This window comes from Oncorhynchus keta, chromosome 26, assembly GCF_023373465.1.
Source record: "Oncorhynchus keta strain PuntledgeMale-10-30-2019 chromosome 26, Oket_V2, whole genome shotgun sequence".
Taxonomy (NCBI): domain Eukaryota; kingdom Metazoa; phylum Chordata; class Actinopteri; order Salmoniformes; family Salmonidae; genus Oncorhynchus; species Oncorhynchus keta.
The window spans coordinates 18007814-18024678 of NC_068446.1; the positions used below are offsets into that span (position 1 = coordinate 18007814).

Genomic DNA, 16865 nt, shown 5'->3' on the forward strand with positions numbered 1-16865 from the left:
TGAGGCATGCGTTGATATTCTTCAGAGCGAAAAGGGACCCGTTCACAGCATCCCAGTGCTTCATTGTTTTTGAATGTTTTATTCTTTTACTATTACAGATAAGCCAGCTATAAAAGAGAATTACATTTACATTTAAGTCATTTAGCAGACGCTCTTATCCAGAGCGACTGAGGGTGTACTTACAGTATGTACAGTAATAAAGCTGTTTAGAGGTTATTACTGTGTTATTGCACAAGGAAATTCAATAATGGTTTCGTTTTATTAGATATTTGTATTCTAATGTTTTTTTTGCTGATGAAAAAAACTAACGTTTCAGAGAAAACATCAAATTTGTTACAGACAAAAATAAAAAATGAAATCACCAAAATAATGATTTGTCTGTTGTATAGCTTTACAATTAAGACTACATTCACAATATGAATAAGAATAAATACATTTGTGACACAGCCAAATTATAGCTTGGTTCTAGACTGACTGTGGTTTATCGCTGGGGCAACATCATGGAAGTGGTTAGCAGGGGGTTCTACCTTTACTCTACTGTAGTAAGTAGTTCAGAAAATGTGTTTCTGTGTTTTATACCTTTATTTAACTAGGCAAGTCAGTTAAGAACAAATTCTTATTTTCAATGACGGCCTAGGAACATTGGGTTAATGACAGATTTTTTTACCTTGTCAGCTCAGGGATTTGATCTTGCAACCTTTCGGTTACTAGTCCACCGCTCTAACCACTAGGCTACCTGCCGCCCCAAACAGTTGTCCATTATTATATTAATTTGAATGAGCAAGAATGACTAAAGTCGTGTAATTTACTGGAGCAAACAGATAAAGAAACACAGCGTCGTTGCTTTTTTACTCTCTGTCGCGGTTTATGGTCGAGGAAAATCTATTGCAACTTGCTCTTTCCTTAACTTACTATAGTGGCAGCGAGGTTACTGTAATATTAGAAACTACAATAATGTAAAAATGCGTTGACAGTAGCCGAGGACATGTTTTATACGTTACTGTTGCAGTTAAAGGAAAGATTCACCCATTTTGAATGTTATATCGTTTTTGTGCACCTCATTTCATGTTTTCACATGTATCTGCAGTAGTGGGGGCGCTCGAGTGGTTGTCGAGTTGGTGACCGGCCATTGTTGTTCACTGCCTTTCAAAGATGTATAATATGGGGATAAATATTGTCCGACTTGCTCCTACATTTCAACTGCATGAACTTAACAAAAGTCGTGATTAAAGGGCATTAAAGCTAAAATATATTTTTGGGAGCCATGACAAATTTCACATAAAAATGTGGGTTATTGACCTGACATTGTTATTGAAAGCAAGTCTGGGAAGCGGTAGATCTGTTCTATGTGTGATATGTCTAAGATACCTGTTTTCAAGTTACATTTTTGCATCTTTTACTTTCAGTTTTTGTTGTATACCAGCATCAAACGGCTGAAAAATCAGTAGCTGGGTTTGAGTAAAGTCACCAGGGAAGCCAAGACAGAAAAAAAGCCATATTACAGCTTATGTGTTGGGATAATTGCTTGTTTGCTTTATAACATATTAGTTCCTATGCCTTGACACCCTGATATATAGGCCTAAGGTAGAGACAAAAATAACAAAAAGTGGCAGAATAAATTCAACCACACATTTGTTTCATTAAAAAAACCTGAGAGCAACATTGTCCGGTGAAATGTATTGCATGTAACAAACATTTACATTACCTACAGCATGGTCAAGTAAGGTAATGTTTCCGACATTTTTGGACTATTATTGATTTTACAACTATTGATTTAGAACCACAGAGTGTTATTGCAGTTCGTGAAGAAAACAGGAGCTGCCTCCACTATTTCAGCATCATTTCAACTTTAACATCATCTAATCACCTATGCTTAGTCTAATACATTGACAACTAAAAGATACCAAAAACGACGTAGTTCAATCAACGTATGCTAAATATGATGTAGCTGTCCATGGTACTGATTTCTGTGTGTGTGTGTTGTGTATGCATGCAAGTAGAAAAAAACATGTTGACCAACCAAACTTGTAGAGAAGCGCCAATACCATCATCTTTCATGTTGCCCAAACAGTCTATGACTCTGTCATACACTTTTAGTTTTTGTTGTCCTAGGCTACCTGGCTAAAATGCTTGCTCGCCAGCCTAACTGATGAGCAACGAAACTCTAGGCCAGCTAGTTAACATTAGCGTACATGTTGAACTTCCATTCTCTCAGGCCAGGGGCATAATGTATGAATTTATGGTTGGATCAGAATCGCAGTTATAATCATTCGCCAGTACGGAGAATTAGTCCACACAACGAGATGCAACAATTCAAGTTTTTTTGTCTATGATGTGATTTGTCTAAAGCCATATCCAAACTGGCTTCCCTTGACACTGTTTTTTGGCATGCAGGGATCATTCACAGCTGAGCTCACTCAGTTTAGCTCAACGCTGATTGGCTATTATTTGATTTTTTTAAATAGCAAGGGAGGCACAACGCTCGTTGTCTTTCCTTGCATTCAATTTTTATTTATTATTTTATTTAGCCTTTATTTAAACGGTATGCTAGTTGAGAACAAGTTCTCATTTACAACTACAACCTGGCCAAGATAAAGCAAAGCAGTGCGACACAAACAACAACAGAGAGTTACGCATGGAATAAACAAACATACAGTCAACAACACAACACAATACAAAAAAGTCTATATACAGTGTGTGCAAATGAGGTAAGGGAGGTAAGGCAATAAATAGGCCATAGTGGTGGAATAATTACAATTTAGCAATTAAACACTGGAGTGATAGATGTGCAGAAGATGAATGTGCAAGTAGAGATACTGGGGTGCAAAGGAGAAGACAAAAAACAGTATGGGGATGAGGTGTTTGGATGGGCTATTTACAGATGGGCTATGTACAGGTGCAGTGATCTGTGAGCTGTTCTGTCAGATAGTGCTTAAAATTAATGTCACGACTTCTACTGAAGTCGGTTCCTCTCCTTCGGCGGTCGACATCACCGGTCTTCTAGCCATCGCCGATCCATTTTTCATTTTCCATTTGTTTTGTCTTGTTTTCCCACACACCTGGTTTTTAGTTCCCTCATTACGTGTTGTGTATTTAACCCTCTGTTCCCCCAATGTCTTTGTGTGGTATTGTTTGTTTGTAAGTGCTTGTGCACATGTTGACTGGTGCGCGTCGGGTTTTGTACCCAAGTTGTTATTTTCTTGATGCCATTAGTTTTGGAATTAAACTGCTCCGGCTATTACCTAGTTCTGCTCTCCTGCGTCTGACTTCCCTGCCACCAGTTGCGCAACCCTTACAGTTAGTGAGGGAGATATGAGTCTCCATCTTCAGTGATTTTTTGCAATTCGTTCCAGTCATTGGTAACAGAGAACTGGAAGGAAAGGCAGCCAAAGGAGGAATTGGCTTTGGGGGTGACCAGTGAAATACACCTGCTGGAGCGCCTGCTATGGGTGGGTGCTGCTATGGTGACCAGTGAGCTGAGATAAGGCTGGGCTTTACCTAGCAAAGATTTATAGATGACTTGGAGCCAGGGGTTTGGGGACGAATATGAAGTGAGGGCCAGCCAACGAGAGCATACAGGTCGCAGTGGTGGGTAGAATATGGGGCTTTGGTGACAAAATGGATGGCACTGTGATAGACTGCATCCAATTTGCTGAGTATTGGAGGCTATTTTGTAAATGACATCGCCAAAGTCAAGGATTGGTAGGATAGTCAGTTTTACGAGGGTATGTTTGGCAATATGAGTGAAGGATGCTTTGAAGCAAAATAGGAAGCCAATTCTAGATTTCATTTTGGATTGGAGATGCTTAATGTGAGTCTGGAAGGAGAGTTTACAGTCTAACCAGTCATCTAGGTATTTGTAGATGTCCACATATTCTCAGTCAGAACCATCCAGAGTAGTGATGCTGGACGGGTGGGCAAGTGCTGGAAGCAATTGGTTGAAGAGTATGCATTTAGTTTTACTTGCATTTAAGAGCAGTTGGAAGCCACGGAAGGAGAGTTGTATGGCATTGAAGCTTGCCTGAAGGGCCCAAAGAAGGGCCAGAAGTATACAGAATGGAATACTCTGCGTAGAGGTGGATCAGAGAATCACCAGCAGAAAGAGCGACGTCATTGATGTATACAGAGAAAAGAGTCGGGCCGAGAACTGAACCCTGTGTCACCCCCATAGATACTGCCAGAGGTCCGGACAACAGGCCCTCCGATTTGACACATTGAACTCTGTCTGAGAAGTAGTTGGTGAACCAGGCGAGGCAGTCATTTGAGAAACCAAGGCTGTTGAGTCTTCCGATAAGAATGTGGTGATTGACCAAGTCAAAAGCCTTAGCCAGGTCTATGAATAATGCTGCACAGTATTGTCTCTTATCGATGGAGGTTATGATATTTGTTTAGGACCTTGAGCGTGGCTGAGGTGCACCCATGACCAGCTCGGAAACCAGATTGCATAGTGGAGAAGGTATGGTGGGATTCGAAAAGGTCGGTGATCTGTTTGTTGACTTGGATTTCGAAGACTTTTGAAAGGCAGAGCAGGATGGATATAGATCTGTTACTGTTTGGGTCTAGAGTGTCGCCCCCTTTGAAGAGGGGGATGACCACGGCAACTTTCCAATCTTTGGGGATCTCAGATGATACGTTAGAGAAGAGGCTATTAATAGGGGTTGCAAAAATTTTGGCTGATAATTTTAGAAAGAGAGGGTCCAGCTTGTGTAGCCCTGCTGATTTGATCCAGATTTTGCAGCTCTTTCAGAACATCAGCTATCTGGATTTGGGCGAAGGAGAAATGGGGAGGCTTGGGCAAGTTGCTGTGGGGGGTACAGGGCTGTTGACCAGGGTAGGCGTGGCCAGGTAAAAAGCATGGCCAGCCGTAGAAAAATGCTTATTGAAATTCTCAATTATTGTGGATTTATCCTGGTTCTCCATTTTTTGAATGGGGCATGCTTATTTAAGATTTTGAGGAAAGCGCTTTTAAAAAATAACCAGGCATCCTCTACTGACGGTGTGAGGTCAATGTCATTACAGGATACCCCGGCCAGGTCGATAAGAGGGCGAGTTAGTTAGGATGATATCTATGAGGGTGCCCGTGTTTACGGATTTGGGGTTGTACCTGATAATTTGTGTGAGATTGAGGGCATAAAGCTTAGATTGTAGGATGGCTGGGGTGTTACGCATGTCCCAGTTTAGGTCACCTAGTAGCACGAGCTCAGAAGATAGATGGGGGGGCAATCAATTCACATACGGTGTTGAGGGCACAGCTGGGGGCAGAGGGTGGTCTAAAGCAAGCGGCAACAGTGAGAGACTTGTTTCTGGGAAGGTGAATTTTTAGAAGTAGAAGCTCGAATTGTTTGGGTACAGACCTGGATAGTACGACAGAACTCTGCAGGCTATCTTTGCAGTAGATTGAAACACCACCCCCTTTGGCAGTTCTATCTTGGCAGAAAATGTTATAGTTAGGGATGGAGATTTCAGGGTTTTTGGTGGTTTTCCTAAGCCATCTAAGACATCCGGGTTGGCAGAGTGTGCTAAAGCATTGAGTAAAACAAACTTAGGGAGTAGGCTTCTAATGTTAACATGCATGAAACCAAGGGTTTTACGGTTACAGAAGTCAACAAATGAGAGCACCTGGGGAGTGTGAGTGGAGCTAAGCACTGCAGGACCTGGTAACCTACATCACCAGAGGAACCGAGGAGAACTAGGATAAAGGTACTGCTAAAGGCTATACGAACTGGCCGTCTAGCATGTTCGGAACAGAGAGTAAAAGGAGCAGGTTTCTGGGCATGATAGCATAGATTCAAGGCATAGTATCTAGACAAAGGTAAGGTGGGATGTGAGTACATTGGAGGTAAACCTAGGCATTGAGTAATGAAGAGAGATATTGTCTCTAGAGAGGTTTAAACCAGGTGATGTCATCACATATGTTGGAGGTGGAACAACATGGTTGGTTAAGGCATATTGAGCAAGGCTAGAGGCTTTACGGTGAAATAAGACAGTAATCACTAACCAGGACAGTAATGGACAAGGCATATTGATATTAGAGAGAGGCCATATGGGTCCGGTGAGTGGTTGAACATATGGGTCCGGTGAGTGGTTGAGCTGGCTGGGGACACGGCGATTCAGACAGTTAGCAGGCCGGTGCTAACAAGCTAGCAGTTAGTAGGCCGGGGCTAACAAGCTAGCAGTTAGCAGACCAGGTTAGCAAGCTAGCAGTTAGCAGACCGGGGCAAGCAAGATAGCAGTTAGCAGACCGGGGCTCGAAAGTTAGCAGAAGGGCCTTTGGGGGACATCGCGATGGAGGTAAATCTGTTTTTGCCTCTTCGTGTGGTGACATCGATAGACCAGTCATGGATTAGTAGGGCTCCAAGTTGCTCTAGGTAGCTAGCAGGCCGCGGTTAGCAGAATGGGCCTTCAGCGGACTGAGGGGCCTGTTGGAATCCTCGGGCAGATTATGTCGGTATTCCAGTCGTTGAGGATCGGCGGGGTTCCGTGCCCGTACCAGCAGTAGAAAGAGTCTGGATATTGTAGCCCATGAGTGGGCTTCGGTGGTAGCTTGCTCCACCGAAGCTTGCTCCGGGATGGAAACGCTAGCCAGGAGTAGTCACCCGGGATTGTGGTTAGCTTGTTGCGAAGATCCAGATGAAAATGTTCAGAGTTTGCCGTAGGAATCCGGGGATATGGAGAGAAAAATAAATAAAAATAGGTCCATTATGCTCCGGTTTGAGTCACGTTGTACAAATTGGCGAGAGCTTTCCGAGCTAGGTTAGCTGATGACCGCTAGCAGCGGTTTGCTGACTGATAGCTGGTAACTAGTTAGCCGGCTAGCTACAGTTGAGAAAATCCAGATTCGAAGTAAGTAGAAATACTATAGAAAAAAACTGATACAGTGGGGCAAAAAAGTATTTAGTCAGCCACCAATTGTGCAAGTTCTCCCACTTAAAAAGATGAGAGAGGCGTGTAATTTTCATCATAGGTACACGTCAACTATGACAGACAAAATGAGGGGGAAAAATCCAGAAAATCACATTGTAGGATTTTGAATGAATTTATTTGCAAATTATGGTGGAAAATAAGTATTTGATCACCTGCAAACAAGCAAGATTTCTGGCTCTCACAGACCTGTAACTTTTTCTTTAAGAGGCTCCTCTGTCCTCCACGCGTTACCTGTACAGTCACACTCCAAACTCCACTATGGCCAAGACCAAAGAGCTGTCAAAGGACACCAGAAACAAAATTGTAGACGAGCACCAGGCTGGCAAGACTGAATCTGCAATAGGTAAGCAGCTAGGTTTGAAGAAATCAACTGTGGGAGCAATTATTAGGAAATGGAAGACATACAAGACCACTGATAATCTCCCTCGATCTGTGGATCCACGCAAGATCTCACCCCGTGGGGTCAAAATGATCACAAGGGAATATCATTTGAGCAGAAATCCCAGAACCACACGGGGGGACCTAGTGAATGACCTGCAGAGAGCTGGGACCAAAGTAACAAAGCCTACCATCAGTAACACACTACGCCGCCAGGGACTCAAATCCTGCAGTGCCAGACTTGTCCCCCTGCTTAAGCCAGTACATGTCCAGGGCCGTCTGAAGTTTGCTGGAGAGCATTTGTATGATCCAGAAGAAGATTGGGAGAATGTCAAATGGTCAGATGAAACCAAAATATAACTTTTTGGTAAAAACTCAACTCGTCGTGTTTGGAGGACAAAGAATGCTGAGTTGCATCCAAAGAACACCATACCTACTGTGAAGCATGGGGGTGGAAACATCATGCTTTGGGGCTGTTTTTCTGCAAAGGGACCAGGACGACTGATCCGTGTAAAGGAAAGAATGAATGGGGCCATGTATCGTGAGATTTTGAGTGAAAACCTCCTTCCATCAGCAAGGGCATTGAAGATGAAACGTGGCTGGGTCTTTCAGCATTACAATGATCCCAAACACACCGCCCGAAGGAGTGGCTTCATAAGAAGCATTTCAAGGTCCTGGAGTGGCCTAGCCAGTCTCCAGATCTCAACCCCATAGAAAATCTTTGGAGGGAGTTGAAAGTCCATGTTGCCCAGCAACAGCCCCAAAACATCACTGCTCTAGAGGAGATCTGCATGGAGGAATGGGCCGTTTGACCTCTGTCATTGCCAACAAAGGGTATATAACAAAGTATTGAGATAAACTTTTGTTATTGACCAAATACTTATTTTCCACCATAATCGGCAAATAAATTCATAAAAAATCCTACAATGTGATTTTCTGGATTTTTTTCCCTCATTTTGTCTGTCATAGTTAAAGTGTACCTATGATGAAAATTACAGGCCTCCCATCTTTTTAAGTGGGAGAACTTGCACAATTGGTGACTGACGAAATACTTTTTTGCCCCACTGTACACTTCACATTGGGTGAGGCGGGTTGCAGGAGAGTATTTAGAAGTTGAGGTTTAGGAAAATATTTTTTAAAGATGTGCGAAGAAAAATATATAAAAATATATACGATACAAGGGACACGACAGGACAAAGACATAGACGTCTGACTGCTATGCCATCTTTGGAAAGGCGCACATCTGTCTAGGGTACAAAAAAATGTCTGTAGCATTGAAGGTCCCCAAAAACAAAGTGGCCTCCATCATTCTTAAATGGAAGAAGTTTGGAACCACCAAGACTCTTCCGAGAGCTGGCAACTCGGCCAAACTGAGCAATCGGTGGAGAAGGGCTTTGGTTGGAGAGGTGACCAAGAACCGAATGGTCACTCTGACAAATCTCCAGAGTTCCTCTGTGGATATGGGAGAACCTTCCAGAAGGACAACCATCTCTGCAGCACTCCACCAATCAGGCCTTTATGGTAGACTGGTCAGATGGAAGCCACTCCTCAGTAAAAGGCACATGACAGCCCGCTTGGAGTTTGCCAAAAGTCACCTAAAGGACTCAGACCATGAGAAACAAGATGCTCTGGTCTGATGAAACCAAGATGTAACTCTTTAGCCTGATTGCCAAGCGTCACGTCTGGAGGAAACCTGGCACCATCCCTACGGTGAAGTATATCCCAACCTGACAAAGATTGAAAGGATCTGCAGAGAAGAATGAGAGAAACTCCCCAAATACATGTGTGCCTACCTTGGAGCATCATACCCAAAAAGACTCAAAGCTGTAATCACTGCCAGAAGGTGCTAAAACAAAGTACTGAGTAAAGAATACTTATATAAATGTGATATTTAATTTTTTTAAATGTTTTAATAAATTTGTTTAAAATTATTAAAAACTTTTTTGCTTTGTCATTATGGGGTATTGTGTGTAGATTAATGAGGGGCGAAAACAACTTAATACATTTTAAAATAAGGCTGTAACATAACAAAATGTGGAAAAAGTCACAAGGGGTCTGAATACTTTACGAATGCGCTGTATTCAAACTTTAACAACCAATTTCTGCATAGTGTATCTTTAAGTTTTGACTCAAGTCGTCTGCAAGTTTCTGCAGTTGCTCTTCACCAACTTCATCCTGCAGCCGTCGCCTGCATTGTGGGAGGCTTTGTTGTGAACCAATTAGAATGTGTTCGACCCACGCGAATGTGACTAAAGAAGTGACGGAAACAGGAACCAACTTTGTAAACCCACTGGGCACAGACGTCAATTCAATGTCTATTCCACATTGGTTCAACCCCGTAATTTATTTTAAATGATGTTGAAATTTTTGTGATTCAACCAGTATGTTCCCTCTGGGTACAGTGGGTATGTATAAATGAATGTGATATTTGAGGTGCTCTCTCTCACCAATTGATGGTACAATGTACACACATATATTTCCAGTTTGTGTGTGAGTCTGTGATATGGGGGTTGGAGATCAACATTATAAAGAACAACTTTTATAAACAATGCAAGACTACCATGTTGCACTGAGCCTTGCTGTTAGAAAACTATCTCAGTATCCGACTTTCGACTGTCGCAGATGCACCTCCCCCCGACTTCACTCCTCAACTTTCGCCTACAGTCAATTGCTTTCACCGTACCACTCAAACTGAGCCCACTGCTGTTCAAGTATGCAGAAATTCAGCTAGTATGACATGACCCGTTTTGCATCATATGTTGCGTTTTGAAAGTTCTGTATCTTGATTGCTGACATGCAAAACATTTACCAAAAGATAGTTTTTGAATGGATTATTCCTTTAAGCCTGTATGAATCAACATTGTAGAATCTTGGAAAAAATATAATGAAATTAATTACATTTGACAATGATTTTGATTGGTTACGGTGTGTGTGTATTCTCTGTCCCCTGCAATGGTATAGGCCTGGCGCTGTGTGAGCGTCTCCTCTCTGAGGATGGCAGTATCCAGCTATTCTGACCTGTAGGAACCTGCGTCGGGCCCAGGCCGCCCGCTACGCCCTGCTGACCTCTCACCCTGAATGCCCAGGTGGCCCTGCTACAGCTGGACACCAGCAGCATCTCCTCGGTCTTCACCGTCACCCATGACGTCATACTGAGGTAGATAGGTAGGTAGGTATGACGGTAATCTCATCACCCAGAACCGAATCAGCTACTCAGCTGTCACGGCCCATGGGATTAGTATGAAGAATGTGGTTCTGTGAACCATTACTACAGTACCACAAAGAGATGAGTGGTTATGTTGTAGTGGAGACGGTTCACGTGATGAGTAAGACTTGTGGCCTGTAGACTTGTGTTTGTTACCTAAGCTAATTGCTAGTCTTTAGCTCAGTTGGCCAACAAAGTATTGTGGCGTGTATGTGTGTCTCCCAGGTATAACCGGTTGGACTACCTCTACCTGAATGCTGGCATCATGCCCAACCCACAGCTGGATGTCAAGGCCATGTTTGCCACGGGGGCGGGTATTCTAACCCAGAAGTATAACATCACCACAGACGACAGGAAATGTTTGCCACTAACCTCTTTGGTCACTTCCTACTGGTGAGCAAAGTGTGGCTTATTAATGGTGATGAAATTTCACTTCCTTAAATTAGAAAATATATTTTACCAAGACTAATATCATTATTCATATTCTGAATCATTCAGTAGGGTCTTTCCCTAACATATTAACATTATATCCAAAAAGTCTGATTTTGTAACCTAAGACATTCGATAATAAGTGCCGAGCTCTGTTGACATAGCGTTGCAGGTTTCTCATAACAACTTTTTAAGATTTTACATTTTGCAGTCGTTGTCTTCAATGTCGTTTTGTGGGTGGCAAAAAGCAAAATTAGCATGACACGAGCTGAATTAAATGTAAAATATTTTTCCCATTGGTCAAAAGATGTGTTTTTGATTGGACACCCAAATTAATATAACATCAATATACACTACCGGTCAAAAGTTTTAGAACACCTATTCATTCAAGGGTCTTTCTTTATTTTTACTATTGTCTACATTGTTCAATAATAGTGAAGACATCAAAACTATGAAATAACATATGGAATCATGCAGTAACCAAAAAAGTGTTAAACAAATCTAAATATATTTTATATTTGAGATTCTTCAAATAACCACCTATTGCCTTGATGACAGCTTTGCACATTCTCTCAACCGGCTTCACCTGGAATGCTTTTCCAACAGTCTCGAAGGAGTTCCCACATATGCTGAGCACTTGTTGGCTGCTTTTCCTTCACTCTGTGGTCCGACTCATCCCAAACCATCTCAATTGGATTGAGGTCGGGTGATTTTTGAGGCCAAGTCATCTGATGCAGCACTCCATCACTCTCCTTCTTGGTAAAAATAGCCCTTACGCAGCCTTGCGGTATACAAATAAATTAAGGCCTGATTCACACAGTCTCCTCTGAACAGTTGATGTTGAGATGTGTCTGTTACTTGAACTCTGTGAAGCATTTATTTGGGCTGCAATTTTTGAGGCTGGTAACTCTAATTAACTTGTCCTCTGCAAAAGAGGTAACTCTGGGTCTTCCATTCTGGTGGTGGTCCTCATGAGAGCCAGTTTCATTATAATTTTTGATCGTTTTTGCGACTGCACTTGAAGACACTTTCAAAGTGATTGAAATTTTCCGTATTGACTGACCTTCATGTCTTTAAGTAATGATGGGCTGTAATTTCTCTTTGCTTATTTGAGCTGTTCTTGCCATATTATGGACTTGGTCTTTTACCAAATATGGCTATCTTCTGTATACACCCCCCTACCTTGTCACAACACAACTGATTGGCTCAAACGCATTAAGAAGGAAAGAAATTCCACAAGTTCATTTTTAAGAAGGCACACCTGTTAATTGAAATGTATTCCAGGTGACTACCTCATGAAGCTGGTTGAGAGAATGCCAACAGTGTGCAAAGCTGTCATCAAGGCAAAGGATGGCTATTTGAAGAATCTCAAATATTAAAACAAATCTTCATTTGTTTAACACTTTTTTAGTTACTATGTGTTTCCATATGTTTTATTTCATAGTTTTGATGTTTTCAGTTTTATTCTACATTGTAGAAAATAGGTTTTTTTTTAAGAAAAACTTTTGAATGAGTAGGTGTTATAAAACTTTTGACCGGTAATGTACTGTATATAGTCTGTACACGTATATATCTTAAAGATATCTGTTCAAACCATGTTATAGGCTTTTTATCCATCTCCTGAGATCATTACTTTGTAGACATTGAGGACCACCTGCTTAAGTTAGCTTTCCCTCTACAGCAGAGGACCCTGGATCCATCTCCCCTTCATCAGAAGCCGGTCACATAGCAACGCTCTTCATAAAAAATTAACACCACTGTTTCTATGACAATAGGTTCTGTCCTCTCCTTCCCTAGAGAGTGTTTTTGCTGACTGCTAATTCCAGGGTCACCTGTACTATTCTGCTTACCTCAGGGCTCTGTACATTCATGTTTATTGTAGAGGCCAGCTGGAAAGACTGCAAACTAGCTGCACTCCGTTTTGTTTCACCTTTTTTCAATTGACATTTCTTTGTATATATCCATAAAAATGACTGGCTAAGAAACGCTGCCTGCCTCTCTCTCTCGTCCCTACCTCTGGCCCCTACACGTTCATTACTATGGGACAGTTGGAGATGGAATTTTAATCTTGAAACAATGTTGCAAATGTCGGAGAGACAGACAACGAGGTTTATACAGATCTCCATTGTTGAAAACTAAATGCTAGTCTAAAAGAAATGTGACATAATGTCTAGATTATTTTTAAAGTGGAGATCAAGTTTATAATTTCCCTGCCTGGGTTGATGAGACAATGGATTGCGCAGTCAGGTGGAACAGAGTAAATAGGCATTTTAACATCATACATTTAGCCAGCGGGAACTTGTAGAATAGACACCGGCTGGAATGCACTTTCAACCAATCAGAATTCAGGATTAGACCCACCCGTTGTATAAACTTTATTCATTTGTGTTTCCTCCAGGGCCTGTACTCGTCAGTGATCTGTCCAGGCTTTGCAATGACCAACCTGACCTATGGTACCCTGCCTTCCTTCCCCACACTCCTCTGGAACCTGCTCATGCCCATCCTCTGGCTGGTGTGTGTGTTGTCTGTGTGAGCGATAATAGCATTTGTTAAAGGAACATTTTATCATTAGTCCCACAAAATTGTGCATGTCAACATCCAATATTTTAAGATATATTGCTTTCTGATTCCCAAAGTCAAGTAATATCACATTTTCATGATGATGCGTCTTATCCCTCGTGCTCATTTCAACAGATCAGAATCTTTACAAACACATTCACCCGGACCCCCTGCAATGGAGCAGAGGCTCTGGTATGTACACACACACACACACACACACACACACAATGGAGCAGAGGCTCTGGAATTTTCCACAGATAACATGACATCACTGGTATGTACTAGCACCAAAAAATAATTTGACCTCTTACAGTGAACCATTGAAACATATTACCTTTCTGTATTTTATTTATTTATTTTTATTTCACCTTTATTTAACCAGGTAGGCAAGTTCTCATTTACAATTGCGAGCTGGCCAAGATAAAGCAAAGCAGTTTGACACATACAACGACACAGAGTCACACATGGAGTAAAACAAACATACAGTCAATAATACAGTAGAAACAAGTCTATATACGATGTGAGCAAATGAGGTGAGATAAGGGAGGTAAAGGCAAAAAAAAGGCCATGGTGTCAAAGTAAATACAATATAGCAAGTAAAACACGGGAATGGTAGATTTGCAGTGGAAGAATGTGCAAATAATGGGGTGCAAAGGAGCAAAATAAATAAATAAATAAAATAAATACAGTAGGGAAAGAGGTAGTTGTTTGGGCTAAATTATAGGTGGGCTATGTACAGGTGCAGTAATCTGTGAGCTGCTCTGACAGCTGGTGCTTAACGCTAGTGAGGGAGATAGGTGTTTCCAGTTTCAGAGATTTTGTAGTTCGTTCCAGTCATTGGCAGCAGAGAACTGGAAGGAGAGGCGGCCAAAGAAAGAATTGGTTTTGGGGGTGACCAGAGAGATATACCTGCTGGAGCGCGTGCTACAGGTGGGTGATGCTATGGTGACCAGCAAGCTGAGATAAGGGGGGACTTTACCTAGCAGGGTCTTGTAGATGACATGGAGCCAGTGGGTTTGGCGAAGAGTATGAAACGAGGGCCAGCCAACGAGAGCGTACAGGTCGCAATGGTGGGTAGTATATGGGGCTTTGGTGACAAAACGGATGGCACTGTGATAGACTGCATCCAATTTGTTGAGTAGGTATTGGAGGCTATTTTGTAAATGACATCGCCGAAGTCGAGGATTGGTAGGATGGTCAGTTTTACAAGGGTATGTTTGGCAGCATGAGTGAAGGATGCTTTCTTGTGAAATTGGAAGCCAAGTCTATATTTAACTTTGGAATGGTGATGTTTGATGTGGGTCTGGAAGGAGAGTTTACAGTCTAACCAGATACCTAGGTATTTGTAGTTGTCCACGTATTCTAAGTCAGAGCCATCCAGAGTAGTGATGTTGGACAGGCGGGCAGGTGCAGGCAGTGATCGGTTGAAGAGCATGCATTTAGTTTTACTTGTATTTTAGAGCAATTGGAAGCCACGGAAGGAAAGTTGTATGGCATTGAAGCTTGCCTGAAGGGCCCAAAGAAGGGCCAGAAGTATACAGAATGGTGTCATCTGCGTAGAGGTGGATCAGAGACTCACCAGCAGCAAGAGCGACATCATTGATGTATACAGAGAAGAGAGTCGGTCCAAGAATTGAACCCTGTGGCACCCCCATAGAGACTGCCAGAGGTCTGGTATTGATAGTACACAGTATTATCACTAGGTTATTGGTTGTTAAATGCTCTGCATTTGTTGTGACTTAATCAAATCTATTTTTAAGAGTTTGATTAATCTGTGCCTCTTTTCATTGTGCAGTTCTGGCTGTTTATGCTTAAACTCTAAAACAGGAGTGATACTGTACACGTAAAACATTGGAAGCCATCTGCACAGTTATTTGAATCTGTGACATCACAAGGTCATCACATATTTGTAGTGTTGGGTGTTTTTAACACATTACCCATCTGTATTTTTTTTGTACCAATCTACCAACCAAGCAAGATATCAATTTCAATCATATCAGTGTGGTTAAGTATTTATATTAATTTGGGTGATTATATTTAAGCAATAAGGCCAGAGGGGGTGTGGTATATGGCCAATATACGACGGCTAAGGGCTATTCTTATGTACGACGCATCGTGAAGTACCTGGATACAGGCCTTAGCTGTGGTATATTGGCCATATACCACAAACTCCCGAGTTGCCTTATTGCTATTATAAACTGGTTACCAACGTAATTAGAGCAGTTAAAATACATGTTTTGTCATAACCGTGGTATACAGTCTGATATACGACGGCTGTCAGCCAATCGGCATTCAGGGCTCGAACCACCCAGTTTATTAGGTTCTGATTTGATTGCCACCGTGTCACTCATTGATGTTGCTATTAATGTATTGTGTCTGTATTGCATGTGTTGTCAGACCTCACAAGGAATTCCACAAACACATTTGAAAGTATGTGTATTATTTGATGTGTCAAATAATGTAATAGCATTCTAATAAACCATATGGCTTTAATTAACATGTATGCAGCTACACTGCAATGTCATCAATTAAGAGTAGTGATTTTGTTAATTTTAATCAGCATATAGGGGGACCTACTGTAAATGTATGATCCACTTCACATAATTGTTTCCCTGGCTTGCTTGTTTTTTTGTGCTGTGATAACAAGCAATCAAAAGGTTTCACCAGACATTGAAATAAAACCAAAACTGCATATAGCCTACTCACAACATAGCCTACACAAAACATAGAAATGTTCACAAGATATACCATCACTGGCTGAATAAAGCCTAGTGCCAATCAATCCAAATTGTGCCACGATTGATTGCTGGCTTCACATAAGTCTGGTGCGGTCCCATCGTTAGGAGGCTGTCAGCAGTACTCTCTGCCCAAATGTTAACATAGGTGGTCTGTGTGATCCTGGCCTCTGTGGTGTCCCCGCGGTGCATGTGGTAGTATATCTGCTCCGGGGGAGGGTGGGCACACACCCTGCAGCTGTCGTCCTCTGCCGGTGTCTGTAAGCATAGCTCCCTCGCTAAGTTTCAAGTTGCAGAATGCCCAAACCATCAGGTGTGTAAAGTACTTAAGTAAAAATAGTTTAAGGTACTACTTAGGTAGCTTTGGGGGTTATCTGTACTTTACTATTTATATTTTTGACAACTTTTACTCACTACATTCCTAAAGAAAATAATGCACTTTTTACTCCATACATTTTCCCTGACACCCAAAAGTACTACATGTTGACAGGAAAATGGTCCAATTCATGCACTAGTCAAGAGAACATCATTGGTCATCCCTACTGCCTCTGATCTGGCAGCCTCACTAAACACAAATGCTTTGTGTAAATTATTGTCAGTGTTGTAGTGAGCTATCCATACATTTAAAAAATAAC

The 16865-nt window shown here is 41.8% G+C and overlaps 1 pseudogene; it reads left to right on the forward strand.

Annotated features, from left to right (window-relative positions):
* The first annotated feature begins 89 nt into the window (after nucleotides 1-89).
* On the forward strand, nucleotides 90-13469 carry LOC118358650 (3-keto-steroid reductase/17-beta-hydroxysteroid dehydrogenase 7-like; annotated as a pseudogene).
* The last annotated feature ends 3396 nt before the right edge of the window (nucleotides 13470-16865 follow it).